This window comes from Pleurodeles waltl, chromosome 3_1 (genome assembly GCF_031143425.1).
Source record: "Pleurodeles waltl isolate 20211129_DDA chromosome 3_1, aPleWal1.hap1.20221129, whole genome shotgun sequence".
Taxonomy (NCBI): domain Eukaryota; kingdom Metazoa; phylum Chordata; class Amphibia; order Caudata; family Salamandridae; genus Pleurodeles; species Pleurodeles waltl.
In genome coordinates this window covers 1,741,544,881-1,741,560,707 of record NC_090440.1, presented here as the reverse complement: position 1 = coordinate 1,741,560,707, position 15,827 = coordinate 1,741,544,881, and the positions used below count along the sequence as shown (strand labels likewise).

At 47.9% G+C, this 15,827-nt stretch overlaps 1 protein-coding gene across 2 annotated transcripts in view; it reads right to left on the bottom strand.

Moving 5' to 3' along the window:
• LANCL1 (LanC like glutathione S-transferase 1) overlaps nucleotides 1-15,827 on the bottom strand; it is a 378,881-nt gene that overhangs the window by 59,296 nt on the left and 303,758 nt on the right. The gene's annotated exons all lie outside the window — the stretch shown is intronic.

Below are 15,827 nucleotides of genomic sequence, written 5' to 3'. Positions count from 1 at the left end.
TTTTTTTACTTTGTCCCTTTACAGAATCAGGCTCCTCATGTGTTCACTAAAGTCAGTTAATTACTAGGTCTCAGTTAGACAAAAGATCTAAATCACTATGTTCCTGTACTATAAGGGTAATCTGACAGACTGTTTTCAATGTAATGCCCAGGCACAAGATGATGAATGAGGGTTACAATTACTTGAAATCCTACATCTTCAAGAGGGGAAAATAACAAAGGGTAGTGGTGGTATCAGAGAGCACACACCCTCCTGGTGTCGGATAGTAAATAAACAAAAATAGGTGAAGTCAAATCTGGTGCTGAATGGTAACTTATGCCCCAATACCACCAGGCATAGTATTGTGGCCACGAGGTTCACATTGCATTTGCATGAATGAAAGAAGATACCGCAGCACACTAAGAGAAGTCCACAATTAATTTTCATCCACAAAAAGCCCATAAAGAGCTCGTAAGTTTGAAGCCTTATATTGAAGTTTAAAATCAGTTCTTCTGCAAGCGACAAAATGTAGAAATATCCACAGTTACAGCCAACACGTGTTTGATCACCTGCATTAGTTTTTCAAGGCTGCAAAGTATGACAAAATTACAGAGAATTACACTGTAGTATAACCATTTAGATTGTTTTGATAGGGAGCCATTTCCAGATTTATTGGGCTTTGTGTGATACAGGCCTGGACCTCGTCCCTCCCTGCTTGTTGAGGTAGTACTTGGTGGTTGTATTGTCTGTCTGGACAAGCAGGGAGTTGGATGTGAATGACAGTTCAAACGCTTTTAGTGCTAGATGGACTGCATATAACGCCAAGAGATTGATGTGGTACGTTGACTCTCTCTTTAACCATTTGCCCTGGATCTGAAGATGGCCCACGTGAGCCCCCAGTCTAGTAGTGAGGCGTCCGTTACTATCGTCTGAGGAGGAAACACCTGAAGGGAAGCCATCCCTCAAACCAGTTTTAAGGAGAGCTTTGCACGCTGAGACAGGACTATCCTGTCCTCCCTATTGCCCGTGATCAATCCCACTGGTCCTTGAGACTTTCCTGCAGGGGTTGCATGTGGAGGCGAGAATTCGGTGTGAGGAAGAAGCAGGATGACAATGAGCTGAGGAGCGAGGATATTGTTCTCATTGTTGGATGGCAAGCTGTCATGAGAGAGTGACACTTCCGAAGGATTGATAAACATCTCGCCCCCGAAGGATAACTCTTTCCTGTATTGTATAGATGGAAGCTCCCAGGTAGTGTAAGGACTGAACCAGGACAGAAGTTGACTTGCCGAGGTTGACCTGGAGGCTTAATCGTTGGAGGAGACTCCAAGCCCAGTTGTAGTGAAGCTGAGCTTCTTGAGACGAGAACACCTTGATCAGCCAGTTGTTTAGATAAGAGTAGACAAATATTTTGTGTTTCCTCAGATGGGCAGCCACCACTGTCATGCACTTTGAGAACGTTCTGGGTGCTGACTTCAGACCAAATGGAAGCACTTTGTACTGGTAGTGGTCTTGTCCTACTATAAACCTCAAGAACTTGTGGTGCTTTCTGGCAATTGGAATGTGAAAGTATGAGTCTTGAGGACGATGGAACAGAGCCAATTCCCCTGGTGTAATTGGTGATAAATATGGTATAATGACAGCATCTGGAACTTTTCTCACCTAATCCATTTGTTGGCTGATTTGAAGTCAAGAATGGGTCTGAATACTTTTTTGTCTTACTTTTTCACCAGAAAGTACCTGGCATAAATTCCGTTCCTCGTTGGTGGAGAGGAACAGGTTCCACAGCTTATTTCTGTAAGAGGATGTTGACTTCTTACCGTAAGAGCGGGAGTTGAAAACTGGATGCCTTCAGAGAGATGGCCGATGGAGGACTGGTGAACCTGAGACAATGTCTATTTTGTACAATGTTCAGAACCCAGGCGTCTTTTGTTATTTTTTTGCCACTTTGCCAAATGAGATGATATGCTTCCCCCCACCAGCGTGGGTAACAGAAGAGGGGGAAGTAACGACTCAGGGTTTGGATGCAGATGGTTGCTTTCCACCTAGAGTGGTCTGGTGGGTGGATCTGCCCCTGGTCTGTTTTCTCTGGTACTACTGGGATGGGCTCTACTGCTGTTGTTGGGCGCCGCTTTGCCGGTGTCCCCACTGGGGGGTTTGAACCCCTCTGGGTAAAGTACCTTCTTTGATAGGGACAGAAAGATTTACGTTGTTCTCCAGATCTTTCCAGGCCAAGAGCTTATGAAGTCCCCATCTTCATCCTCGTCATCGGTATGCCTTCGGAACAGCATTGTGCCAGAGAATGGTAGGTTCAAAATTCTCTGTTGAGCCTCCCGCTTGTGTGATGTAAGAAGAAACCAAGAATGCCTTTGGAGAGCGATTCCATGGCAGTATTCGCAATGAGTGAGGAATCAGCCGCAGCACTAGTAATTTGGTTTGAGACGAACAAACCCTCACTGAGGGTTTCCTGGAAATCTTCTCTTTTTTTGCGTGGGAGATGGTCTATAAATTGTTGCATGGAGTTGCATAAAGCCCTGTCATATCTGCCTAACAGGGCAATAGCACTTGCCGCCTTCATTGTGGTTGCTGCTGTGCTGCAGACTTTTCGGATGACTGAGTCAACCATCCGGCTTTCTTTGTCAGGAGGAACTGTAGAAATAGGAGTAGTAGCATGATTTTTTTGGCTGCCACTACAATGACGGAGTGCGGTTATGGATCTGTATGAAAGAAAGCTGGATTCTGTTCTGAAGGGCGGTACGTCTTCTGGAGTCTGGAGGGAGCTGTCTTTAACAGAGGATGGTTTTAAAAACAAGTCCATAACAGGTTCTAACAAACCTGGCACTAATGACAATAATGGCCTCAATGCGGACCTGTGTTGTAGGGTCTCAAATATCACTGAAGTCAACAGTGTCAGAGTCAATATTGGTATATTACACTCTGCAGCTCCCCTCACCAAGACTTCTTGAAAAGTGGTGATGTCATCCACCGGTGTTATATAGGTTGTGGTGGGGAGCCTAACAATGTTGGGGATAACGTCTGGCAGAGGAGTGTAAGGTGTCAAGGGTATGCCCTGAACAAGATCTCGTGGAAGGGTGATTTTGATGTGAGTGCCTAGTCAAAGGAGATGAGCGTCTCAGGCTATGGTGATGGCGTGATCGAGAACGCGTAGTAGACCTTGGTGGTACTGTAGCTGGAGGAAGAGGAGATGGCAGAGATGAGATGGTGGAGGAGGCGGAGTAAGTTGAGGAGATGGTGCTGGCAATCGAAAGCCAGGTGAAACTCTCATAGGGAAGAATGTTCTAGAATACTCAGAATCCGGTAAAGTATATATACACTTTCTCTTTCTTCTTGCCTCCTGAAGTCTTGAGGAGGTTGTGAAGCTCCTCGACGTCTTAATGTCGAGCAACTTGTAGACGTGATAGATCTTGATGTCGAACCCCTAAGGGCCTTGATGGTGACCTCAACAGTGAACGTTGTGGTGGTGTCTGACTCCTTGACAGCAAGAGAGATCTATATGCTCTCGACGTCAACACCCCCATGTCTTGACGGAGTTTCCTCGACGGCGAGCCATGGCTAGAGGGTGAACATGTAGGGGCCGTACCTCTCTGCGACGTCGATGGGGACCTCCGTCATTTTTCAGTTTTCTGTCTGGGACGCTCACCAGAGACAGATGAAAGAGCCCTGGTAGAGGTGTGAGCCTCTCCTCGCTCTGAGGTCCCTCTTTCAAATTGCGCCTGAAGTCTTCTTCTTTCCTCTGTTCCATGAAGGCAAATATTTTATTTGTCCTTGAGGGTGCACCTGGAGAAGGTCCTGCAGTGTTGACACAAAGCAGGAATGTGTGTTTCAGGAAGACAGAGAATACACACCTTCTGAGTGTCTGTCTTGGCCTTCTTCCTCTCACAGGATGGACGTTTATCAAAAAGAGAGGGCATTTTTCAGTGAAAGCATCTCTAAGTTCTGTCAGAAAAAAGACAGAAAAAGCTTGTTAAAGACCAAAGACGTAGTATAAAGTAGTTGTTACAAAAATTCAGAAGATAATTTTGAAGAAAAAAAGCCAAAATTTGTCCGAGGTCAATGCTCCAGGGTCCTGTCAGCAGGTGCTGGAGAAAAGAACTGAAGCAACTGTCATCAGCTCAGCATGATGGGATACTGGTGGTCTCTGGGTTCGTAAAGGAGCAGCCTCTATTTTGATTCATATAATGGCAGACTATGGGGCTACAAGGCCCTGCCTTGCTCCATTTCTCTGCTCTACCAAAAAGGGTTTGTAGAAGACATTATGCTGTTTTCCCAAAAATCATCATGAAACTATATACGTATATAATCGCGCACCCCCTTTTTTAAGTTCAAGATGAACAACTGAGCCATTGTAGCCTCTTCCTACAATAATGCATATTATGTTTCTTTCTTGAGTGAGTCTGCAGACCTTCCCAAAGAGAGGAGAACATCTGTTCTTAACAAGATGTATTGTGAAAAAGTGCTCCTGGGTCCCAGCACGTGGGCAGGTCTATTCAGTGCTTACGACTATAAATGGAAATCCCCTATAAGAAAAACTGTCTTCACATTTACATAAGGGCAGGCTATGGGGCTGCACTGTCTTTTCCTTCATCTTTTGCCTTTTTAAAGAGGGCTTGTGAAAGAGATTTAAGTAGTCAAATAACTTTTTCCTATTAATTTGACTTAAATTAAGATGTATATTTACATTCATTACCCTTTTTTAAGCATACCATACCCATACCAGACCAGCAATTGGCCATTACTGCCTGCTTGATGGCTGCATAATATTCATGTCTTGAGTGTTTCGTCCGGCCTTCCTGAAGAAAGGCGAACATCTACACTTAAGAAGATATATTATAAGAAGTGCTCCGGGATACCCGCACGCGGGCAGGACTATTAAAATCTTATGACTATCAATGGAGATCCCCTGAGAGAGAACCCCTGAAACTCTGGCATTGACCCAGACTTAGACACCTGGTTCACTTTAGGTATCTCAGTCTTCTCTGACTGGAGCAGGGTCAGTCGATGCCACTGCCTTCTGAGAGTCTGTCATGATCTGCTGACAATCTTGTCCTGGTCTCTGCAAATTGGTAACCATCCCAGTCTCTCCCTGAGACTAACACAGGCTGTGCTCTGGGCAACACAGCTGATTTAGTCCAAGCCATGTAGGCTTCTGATCCTGTTACTAAACCAGGGGCAATCAAATCAGTGCCAAAGAGCCATTCGTCTCCTTGCTTCTCTCTAACCCCTACATCAACAATGGCTGACTTGCCATTGATTTCTAACTCAAATCAGACAAGTGGCTACTCCATATGCATTCTTAATCTAAGCACGGTTATTAAGCATGTGTCATGGCCACCAGGAAAAATCTCCTCACGTCTGAGATACTTCTTAACCATAGTTCTAACAGCTCAAGTATCCCTTAGGACAAGAACTTTCACCCCACTGATGCTAACCTTTGGCAGAAACCCCACTGTCTTCAGGTGAATGTGCAACAGAGCATATAGGCTTCACTCCTAGATGTCCATAGCAACTAGAGAAAGCGCAACATAGCCCTTTTGAATCCCTTCACCCCATGGTTAGTAGGCTAGCTATGATGGGCAAAGCTGATACAGGGGCTTTTACCTGACAGTCTCTCTTACATTGACCCTTCCTGTGACACTTAAAACAAGTTACCATACTGGGCTTGGAAGAAGCTTTCTGTCCCCCCTTTACTTCCTTTGTTTCTGACTAGGACCTCACATATCTGCTCTGGCCCTTGCCCTCTGGTCTGGAACCAGTCTGTTGAGAGTCTGTCTCCTTATTTGGCTTAGATCCATAGTTCTCTAGCCCTTTGGCAATCACAAGTCTATGAATCCTTTTCTGCCAGATTTGCAGGTACTGTCTAAGTGGAGTAGAGGTCTCTTCATTGAGTTACTCTCTATCAACTGGCTCAGGGTAAGAAATTTCTCCATCCCTCTCATCCACTTATTCCAACCACACAATACTCCATGAATCCAAGCCTCATTTGGTACACCATCTGTTCGCTAGCTGTCCTTAAAACTGTGCAAGTATTGAGCTGGCCAGTTTTAAGAACTATAAAATACTGAATGCTGCCACCAATGTGCTACAGGCATGAACCCATGACAGGGACCGTAGTCCTCTTGTCACTGCAGAGGGTCACTTTTTGTCCATAATAGGCTCAGGCCATTCATAAATGAAGGGCAGGCCTAGGCATTTGTGCACACGCACGATTAGCGTGAGGATGGGGTCAAAATATGAAAACCATGATAGAAGATACTTCAAATGGAGCACGCATGGCATGTGTCAACTGCACACCATACATGGGAGATTCCCAACTCAACAGGGAAACATAATGCATTACAGCAACAAGCAGGGATGCTCACAATCTACAGGTCAGTCTCTAGAAGCCTGGACATTTGGAAATGGTTGCTCCGGAGGAATATGCACACTACAGCAACCTGTCTCTCTGGTGTCCATAATAAAGAAGCAGATTCTATTAGCTGAACAATTCAAGGGAACAACAAAGTACTACACAACACCTTTTGTGAATGGGGGTTTCCATAAGTAGACATGTTCTCAAATACACAAAACAAAAAATGCCCAAGTTAAGCATCCAGGTATTACTAACCAGGCCCGCTGGGGAATGCTCTGTTAATTAGTGGGTCAAACATGTTTGTGTATGCATTTCATTAGATCTCATTGACTCCCCCTATAATCAAGCTAATAAGAGACAAAATAAGAATGAACTTTACTGCCCTAGAGTGGCCGTGGATATGGTGATACACAGATCTCCTACACCTATGGGAACAACCACACAAGAGACTACCGTGCAGACCGGAACTCCTATCTAGGTTCAAATACCAGATCCTGCACCCAAACCTTTCATAGTTAAAGTTGGCAGCTTGGCTCATGAGATCTTGTAATATGGACAATTAAATCTTCTGCAAGATTGCATGACCATTTTAAAAGTAGTGAGGAATTCACCCGCCAGAATATCTTATTGTTTCAAATAAAAGCGGTCCTATATCTGGTGTGTCCAGTAAACACTGGTACTTCAAAATGTCAAGAGGAAGCAGCACTCCCATGCCGTCTTGTGTTAGTGAAGGTTGGGCTGCAAGTTTAATCAATAAAGACACTTTTAGCAGTCATTGCCGCTTACAGAAAAGGTTATTCACAAACTATTTTCTTCCAACATCTCAACTGTGAAACACTTCATAGAAAGAACTAAGAAGGCTAATTCTCCCTTAAAGATACACCCTCCTTTGGAGTATAATGTGGTCCTTCCTAAATTAATGTGCACCCTTGTTTACACCTGTCCATAGGACTACTTTACTATATATTCCCTGGAAGACTGTCTTTCTAGTGGCCATAACTTCCACCCATAATGTAAGTGAGATTCAGGCCCAGGCAATAAAGAACAAGTTACTTACCTTCGGTAATGCTCTTTCTGGCACCGCCTGTATCTAACCATAGATTTCTCTCCTTCTGAGCTTGTTGCTCACTCACTCACCAGACAAGGAGATTGACTTGAGGGTAATAAGCTGCAAAGGGCAGTTGTGAAATAGCTCAAAGAAGTACACATCAAATATGTGAGGACCAAGTTAAGGTCCCACTGTGCCAAGATGAAAGGAGAAGGGGTAAACAAGATTTTTCAAAAACCACATCACAACAGGTGATTTAAAAAAGAAGGGCTGGTCTGGCAATCATAAAAAGACCGAAAGAGGCAAAGGGTACCCTTAACAGTGCCCAACCAAAGCCTTGCTGGACAAGGGACAAAACAAACAAGAGAACGTCACATAACTTGTCCTGTAGAGGGGTAACCTGGCATGTGCTGCACCATACCACAAATGTATCCTGACAGACGTATACAGTTTTTGTGGAGGGGTGCCTAACTGCGAAGAAGACACCATCCACCTCCAGGGATCCTGCCAAGTGGTTCACCATCAGGAAAATCCCTTGGTGGTTCAGTCATTTCCAGAGGCGTAGGGCTCCTGGCACAAGGAAGGTCGAAGGTGGTTGGCTGTTGATGCTCAGTCTCCATGTATGAAGGTGGAGATTGCTAAGGCCTGGTTGCAGAACCTTGTCCTGCTTCTGCAACAGCAGGTCCTCCCGGAAGGGGCAGCCCAACCGAAGGTAATACCCTGAAGCCCAGGAGTTCTGGATACCATACACTTTGTGCACAATCTAGAGCCACTAGGATGACTTGAGCCCACTCAGTCCAGATCTTCTTCAGAGCTTGGGGCAGGAGGGTCATCAGTGTGAAGGCATTTAGCAGTCCTTAGTTCCACTCGAGACAGAACACTTCTCCTACCGAGAAACACCTTGGAACTCCAGTGCACAGAACTGCTGACATTGCACGTTTTCGGTGATGGCAAGTAGATCAAGCCAAGGTTCTCTGCATTCACAGTAGAGACTTTGCACCACCTCTGGTTCAAACTGCCACTCGTGATCCGCTAAGCGTGAATAACTGGGCTCGTCCGACCTGGCATTCAAAGATTCTGCCAAGTGGTTCACCATCAGGAAAATCCCTTGGTGGTCCAGCCATTTTCAGTGGTGTAGGGCTTCCTGGCACAAGGTCTAGGGGCTCACTCCACCCTACATGTTGCAATACCATATCGCGATGATGTTGTCCATAAGCACCAGTACCAGTTTCCCCCTGATTGACAGAAAGAAGACTTTCAAAGACAAGTGGATTGCCCATAGCTCCAGGAAGATGATATGCAGCTGGGCCTCCAACGGAGATCTTTGATCACCACCTCTCCAAGGTGGGTGCTCCAACCCAGAAGTGCCACATCCATCATCACTGTCAACTCTTGGTGGGATAGGGAGAGGGGTCTGCCGCTGACCCAATTGCATCACCATCTTTCAGGTGAGGGGTGCTGTTACAAAAATGCAGGGTTGCCCGTGGCAGGGCCATGGCGTCTCGCAATTATGACTGATTGGGAGGTCAGAGCAAGCTTTTGCCCAGGCTCCTAACAGAGTATCTGTAAGTGCCTAACTGAAGTGTAGGCGGGGCTCAGTAGATGGTTGCCCTGGCTGCAGCACTTTGGTGAAGAACTTATTGTTGAAATCTAAGGTGGGAAGCTGGAGGTCAAGAACTTTGCTTGTCATACGCATGACCCTTGTGTAAGATGTACTTTCCTCAGAAGCAGGTGAGAAACCAATTTTTTTCATGGTACAGTTGCCCTATCTTATTACTCTTACCATGATTGCTGTCCAAATCCGTACCAAATAAGGAATGCAACATATATGTTCTACCATGTGGAGGTAGTAAGTCAAGCGGGGGAGATTGCTCTTTGACAGAATTCAAGGGTGCGTCCCTGCACCACTCGCGCCCCCATTCGTCCTCACCTCCCGCCTCCCAGCTGCTCCTCCCTCCCACCTTCCCTTCTTAATGGCGGCCGCTGTGCGGTGCAAAAAGTGACCCCTGACTTGCTTTTAAGGTCTTGGACGCCCCTCACGCTGTGCAGCTCCTCTAGCTTGTGCCCGCGCCTCCCACCCCACCCTCACTGCTGCCATAAGTCCGAGGCCCTCCACCACCAGCAGGCACCCGTCTGCGCCTCATCCCTGGTGTCTAGTGGGGTCTGTATATAATGTGAGTGTGTTCTTGTAACAGTTTGTATTCTTTCTGTTTCATTGCCATTTTGTGCGCTTTTATTACCGTTCGTATTCTCTCTGTTTTATTGACATTTCTTGTTACCGCTCGTATTCTTGTTTTTTTTACATTTCTGAGCTTGTTCCATTTTTGTCTGCTTGCGCTCCCACCTCCCGCCCGTTTTTGGCTCCTCTGAGCCGTCCGTTTTTCCGCTGCTGTGTCCCTGCGGCCCCGCCCCCTTCGCGCCCCCATTTGCCCTCACCTCCCGCCTTTCCAATTGCTTCTCCCTCCCACCTCCCCTTCTTAATGGCAGCCGCTGTGCGGTGCAAAGAGTGACCCCAGACCTGCTTTTAAGGTCTGGGATCGCCCCTCACGCCGCGCAGCTCCTCCAGCTTGTGCCCGTGCCTCCCACCCCGCCCTCGCTACTGCCGTAAGTTCGAGGCCCTCCACTACCCGCAGGCACACGCCTGCGTCTCATCACTGGTCAGCATGTAATGTGTGTTCTTGTATTTTTCCATTTTTGTCTGCTTGCGCTCCCCCCTGCCCCTTTTCGTCTCATCTGAGCCGTCCATCTCACACCGCTGCGTCCCCACCCCCCTCGCGTCCCCATTCACCCTCACCTCCCAGCTGCCCTCCATCCCCTTCTTAATGGCGGCCACGCGCAGCGGGTGCGCCAAAGGCAAGCCCATCTGCGCCCGTCCGCGCCTGGACCGCGCCAAGCGCCAGTCCCCGTGCTCCTCGCACCCCTGCATCGCTAGACGCTGCTACACAGCCCACAAACTCCTCGCCCTTAACCCTGGTCGCTCCACCGCCTACGTCCTAGCCACCCCGAAGCACAACCATGGACCCTTCTCCTGCCGGATTTGCAACTTCACCTCTACTCAAGCCACCAAGCACCGCAACAGCTCCATCCACAACAGCCACTTCAGCTGCATCCTCCTCAACACCCACTCCGTCCACAAGCACGGCATCGAACTTTGGGACCTTCTCACCTCAACCTCCCCAGACATCGCCTTCCTAACCGAAACATGGATGACCCCCTCCTTGGAACCCGACATCGCCATAGCCACCCCAGAAGGCTATAAGACTACCCGCAGAGACCGCACCAACAAACCGGGAGGAGGAATTGCCATAGTTCACAGGAGCACCATCAGGATCTCAACCAACACCCTCGACACCACTGATGCCGCCGAACACCTGCACTTCCAGATTCACGTCAACGCCAACACCACCCTTAGAGGAACCCTTGTCTACAGACCTCCAGGCCCCAACCTCAGTTCTGTGACGCCATCACCGACTTCATCAGCACCCACGCCCTCGCATCTACGGGCTACATGCTCCTCGGCAACCTGAATTTTCACCTAGAAAACACCAACGACAGCAACTCCTCAGCCTTGATCGATAACCTCGCCAACCTCGGTCTCAAACAACTCGTCACAACGCCCACCCACTCAGCCGGCCACACACTCAACCCCATCTTCTCCACCAGCAGCCACATCACCTTCACCCATACCACTGAACTCCACTGGACCGACCACCGCTGTGTCCACTTCTCCCCCACCAGAAACACCCCACTCACCACCACTAGCAACCGACCCCTCGCCGCAGCTGGAACAAGATCCCAAAGGACCAACTGATCTCTACCCTCTCCCAAGCCCCGCCACCCAACACCAGCGACCCCAACACCGCCACCCTCAACCTCAAACAATGGCTAGACGACTGCGCCAACACCCTCGCTCCACTTAGGAAATCAACCAACACCCGTACCAGCAAGAAACTACTCTGGTTCACCGCCGACCTTCAGGCCTCCAAACAGAGAGCAACCACGCCGCCCTCAAGACTGCAATCTGCAAGCATCACCAGCTCATCCGGACCACCAAAAGATCATTCTACAAAGAACGAATCGACAACAACGCACACAACAGCAAGGAGCTCTTCAGCATCATCAAAGAACTCACCAACCCCAAGTCCTGCTCCGCCAACCCCCCGGGCTCGCAAGACCTCTGCGACTCCCTCGCCACCTTTTTTCACCGCAAGATCACGGACTCCCACAGCAGTTTTGCCTCCCCGATCCCCACGACCACCGCTGCCAACACCAACCCCAATGCACCCAACCACACCAACCTCCTGAGTGCCTGGACCCACACCAACGACGAGGACACCATCAAGACCATGTGCACCATCCACTCCGGATCACCTGCGACCCCTGCCCTCACAATGTCTTCAATCAGACCAGCCAAATCATCGCCCCCCCAACTCCGTACCATCATCAACAGCTCCTTCGAGACCGCCACCTTCCCAGAGAGCTGGAAACACGCCGAAGTCAATGCCCTGCTCAGAAAACCCAAGGCAGACGCTGAAGACCTCAAGAATTACCTGCCCATCTCCCTCCTCCCCTGCGAAGGTCATCAAGAAGATAGTCAACAGCCAACTATCACGCTTCCTGGAAGACAACAGCCTGCTCGACATCTCCCAATCGGGCTTCCGCAAGAACCACAGCACGGAGACCGCTCTCATGCCGCTACCGACGACATCAGGATCATGCTCGACAAAGGTGAAACCATGGCCCTCATCCTCCTTGACCTCTCGGCAGCCTTCAATACCGTCTGTCACCACACACTTCGCACACGCCTCCACAAGGCCCTGGACTGGATCCCATCCTTCCTCTCCGGCAGAACTCAGAGTCCGCCTCCCTCAGTTTCTGTCGAAAGCCACCAAGATCCTCTCTCAGCCCCACCCTTTTCAACGTCTACATGGCGCCGCTCTCCAACATCGTCCGATCCCACGACCTTAACATCGTCTCCTACGGGGACGACACACAACTGATCCTCTCACTCACGAAGGACCCCGCCACTGCCAAGACCAATCTCCGCAACGGACTTCACGCCATCGCCAACTGGATAGAGGTAAGCCGCCTCAAACTGAACTCGGATAAGAGTGAGCTCGTCATCCTCGGCTCCAACAGAACAGCATGGGACGACTCCTGGTGGCCTGCCACACTAGGAGCCGCTCCAACTCCCACCACCCACGCACGCAACCTTGGCTTTATACTGGACTCATCGCTCACCATGACCCAGCAAGTCAACACCATCTCATCCTCATGTTTCAACACCCTCCCCATGCTTCGCAAGACCTTCAGATGGATCCCCATTGAAACCAGAAGAACGGTCATCCACAACAGCCAAGCCCCAGAGGAAACTTCAGCGCATTCAGAACGCCTCAGCACGCCTCATCCTTAACCTTCCTCGACACGAAAACATCTCAGCCCACCTCAGAGACTTTCACTGGCTCTCCGTCAACAAGAGGATAAGATCATACTCCTGATCCACGCTCACAAGGCTCTCTACGACGCTGCCCTGCCTACCTCAATGAATGGCTCAACTTCCACGTCCCCACCCAAAAGCTCCGCTCCGCCAACCTCGCCCTCGCCACCGTCCCCTGCATCAGATCCTTCTCCCACCTCACTGCCAAAACCTGGAACCTGGAACGTCAACCTACATCTGACCCAGGACCTCCTGATCTTCAGGAAACGTCTCAAGACCTGGCTATTTGAGCAGTAGCACCCCCATACACCCACCCCAGCGCCTTGAGACCCTATTGGGTGAGTAGACGCTTAACAAATTAGAAAAAACAAAAAAAAACAGAAAAGGGTGATATTGGTTAGGGTCAGAATCAGACTGCACAGTGGGGAATCGGTGCAGAAAATGGCGCCAGAGGCAGAGTCAGTACAGGAACTAAGGAGATCCAGTGGTGGATTGACTGGGTCCAGCAGGTGTAGAGGGCAAAGTGCCAGGACAATTGAAGATGGAGGGCCTCTTATCTCCTTGTGATCCTTAGGCTCGACAGAGGGAGTTAATAAAGATACGAAAAGTGAGAGCATTGCCTTGTGTAACTCTTTGATCTGCCTATGTCTTGCAGGTGGCACTGGAAATTCAAGTTGTGCCAGGACACGTTGTGGGATGGGTTCTGACATCAATTAACTTTGAGAGCGAGATCTACGGGCACAGTGATGCGCTTGTGTCTTTTGAGGAGTATGTGAGTGGCAGGAAGAGGCAGAGTCTCGCTTTGAAATTTTATGTTTTTTTCTTCAACTTACCCGAAAGACTTGGGGAACCATGACAACCAAACTCTGGATTGACTTCTGGACTGGGAATGGGACGACCCTTCGAATTGGACGAGTCTCACCACAGACTCTTACGGTCCTTTGCCACATAGACTTTCACCTCACGGTCTTATATGGGCTTCGGGTTAATTGACATGCAGTCAGTGCAGGCCTTAGAGTCTTGACCTGATTTGAGGCACCAAAGGCAAAACTAATTAAGATCTATTATAGACATTTGCTTGAAGTAGCCCTTACAGGGCTTAAAACGTTTTTTTGGGAGGAAACATTTCCCTTGCACACAGAAAAAGTTTGATGTAGAATGTCTCAAAGAGACAAGATGTAGCTCCGGATTGGAGTCTGGTGGCGGGCGAAAGGAAATGATGTTAGCACACAGAAGGGTAAGTTACTTACCTGCAATCCTAGTTCTCTTCCAGGGGAATCCTCATCAAAGTCATAAGCAGTGAATATTCCCGCCCACCTGCCGAGGACCCCGGAGTATGTATGTATGTGTGTATATCTAAATATAGGTGTGTGTGTATGTGTACACACACGCACATATATATGTAAAGAATACCTATATACACATTTATGTAACCTATAAGAGAAAAAACAGCAAAGGAATCAAAAGGCATTGTTAGCCAATAGGTTGGAATTAAAGTATAGCAAGGGAGCAAACTGGCATCGTGCCTCATGATGCCTTAGAGATGACTGTTGGGTGACAGTTAGGTCAGTACTTTTTTACGGTGACTTGAAGAATCAAACTACAGGTTGATATACAGTGCTGCATGGAACATTCATCCGGGGAGGAGGGTGGGTTGCTTATCATTTTGATGAGGATTCCCCTGAAAGAGAACTAGGATTACAGGTAAGTAACTTATCTTTCTCTTCCAGGGGATCGTCATTAATAGTCATAAACACTGAATAGAATGGCAAGCCCATCCCACACTCCTACAGACAAATCTAGAGCGAATGCCAACGTATATTTTTATTAACGAAAAAGATTTCGTAAGGAGGTCTGCCCTGCTTGAGTATCCGTCTTAGTATCTGAATCTAGACAGTAATGTCTTGTGAACGTATGCCCCAATCTCCAAGTTGCAACTCTGCATATTTCAGAGATGGGAACATTCTTTAATATGGCTGTTGTAGCCGCTTAGCCCGTTTAGAGTGGGCTTTGGGCCTTACAGATAACTGCTTGTTGGCTGACAGGTTAACAGAATACAAGAGAAAATCCATCTGGAAATGGTCTGCTTGGATGCAGGGTGACCTGTACCCTTAGGACAACAGTTAATAAAGAGACAGTCGTCCAATTGTCTTATAGTTCTGGTCTTGTCTAGATAAAGCATCAATACTCTTAAGATCTAAAGAAAGCAACACTCTTTCTGCTGGTGTGGATGGATTAGGGAAAAAAGTGGGGAGTGAAATAGTCTGATTAATGTGGAACTCAGAGACCACCTTGGGAAGAAAACTCAGATGAGTTCTCATGACCACCCTATTGGCATGGAAAACAGTATAAGGTTCTTCGACAGAGACAGCTTGAATCTCACTTACTCTGCATGCTGAAGTGATGGCTACCAGAAAGGCAGTTTTCCAGGTAAGGTGTTATAAGGATGCCTTGTAAATTGGTTCAAACGGTGGACCCCTGAGTTTTGAAAGTACCACACTCAATTCCTAAGGAGGGGAGGGCTGTGAATAGTTGGGAACACCTATTGAGACCTTCTAAAAAATCCTTTCCTACAGAAATTTGGAAAAATTATGTCTGTGTAGGGGACTTTCTGTACGCATTAATGGCGGCAAGGTGTACCCTAATAGAAAGGAGTTGTAGGCCATATTTCACTAAATGGAGAAGGTATGGTGATATTACCTTCTCTTGTCCTAAAATGGGATGGAAGCCATTTTTAACACACCAGTTTTACAATCTTTTCCATTTAAACATGTAAGAATGCGTAGTTGATGTTCTTTTGGACTCTTTAAGAACGTTCATGTACTCCTGCAAGAGATTTAAATGTCCATACTGGAGAAATTCAGAAGCCATGCTGTCAATCTCAACTAGGGAAGCTTGGGATAGAAAATCATCCCTCCAAACTTGTAAAGGAGATCCGCTCTGCATGGCAGTCTCTTGTGTGGTCTTTCCGACAGATGTAGAAGATCCGGGTA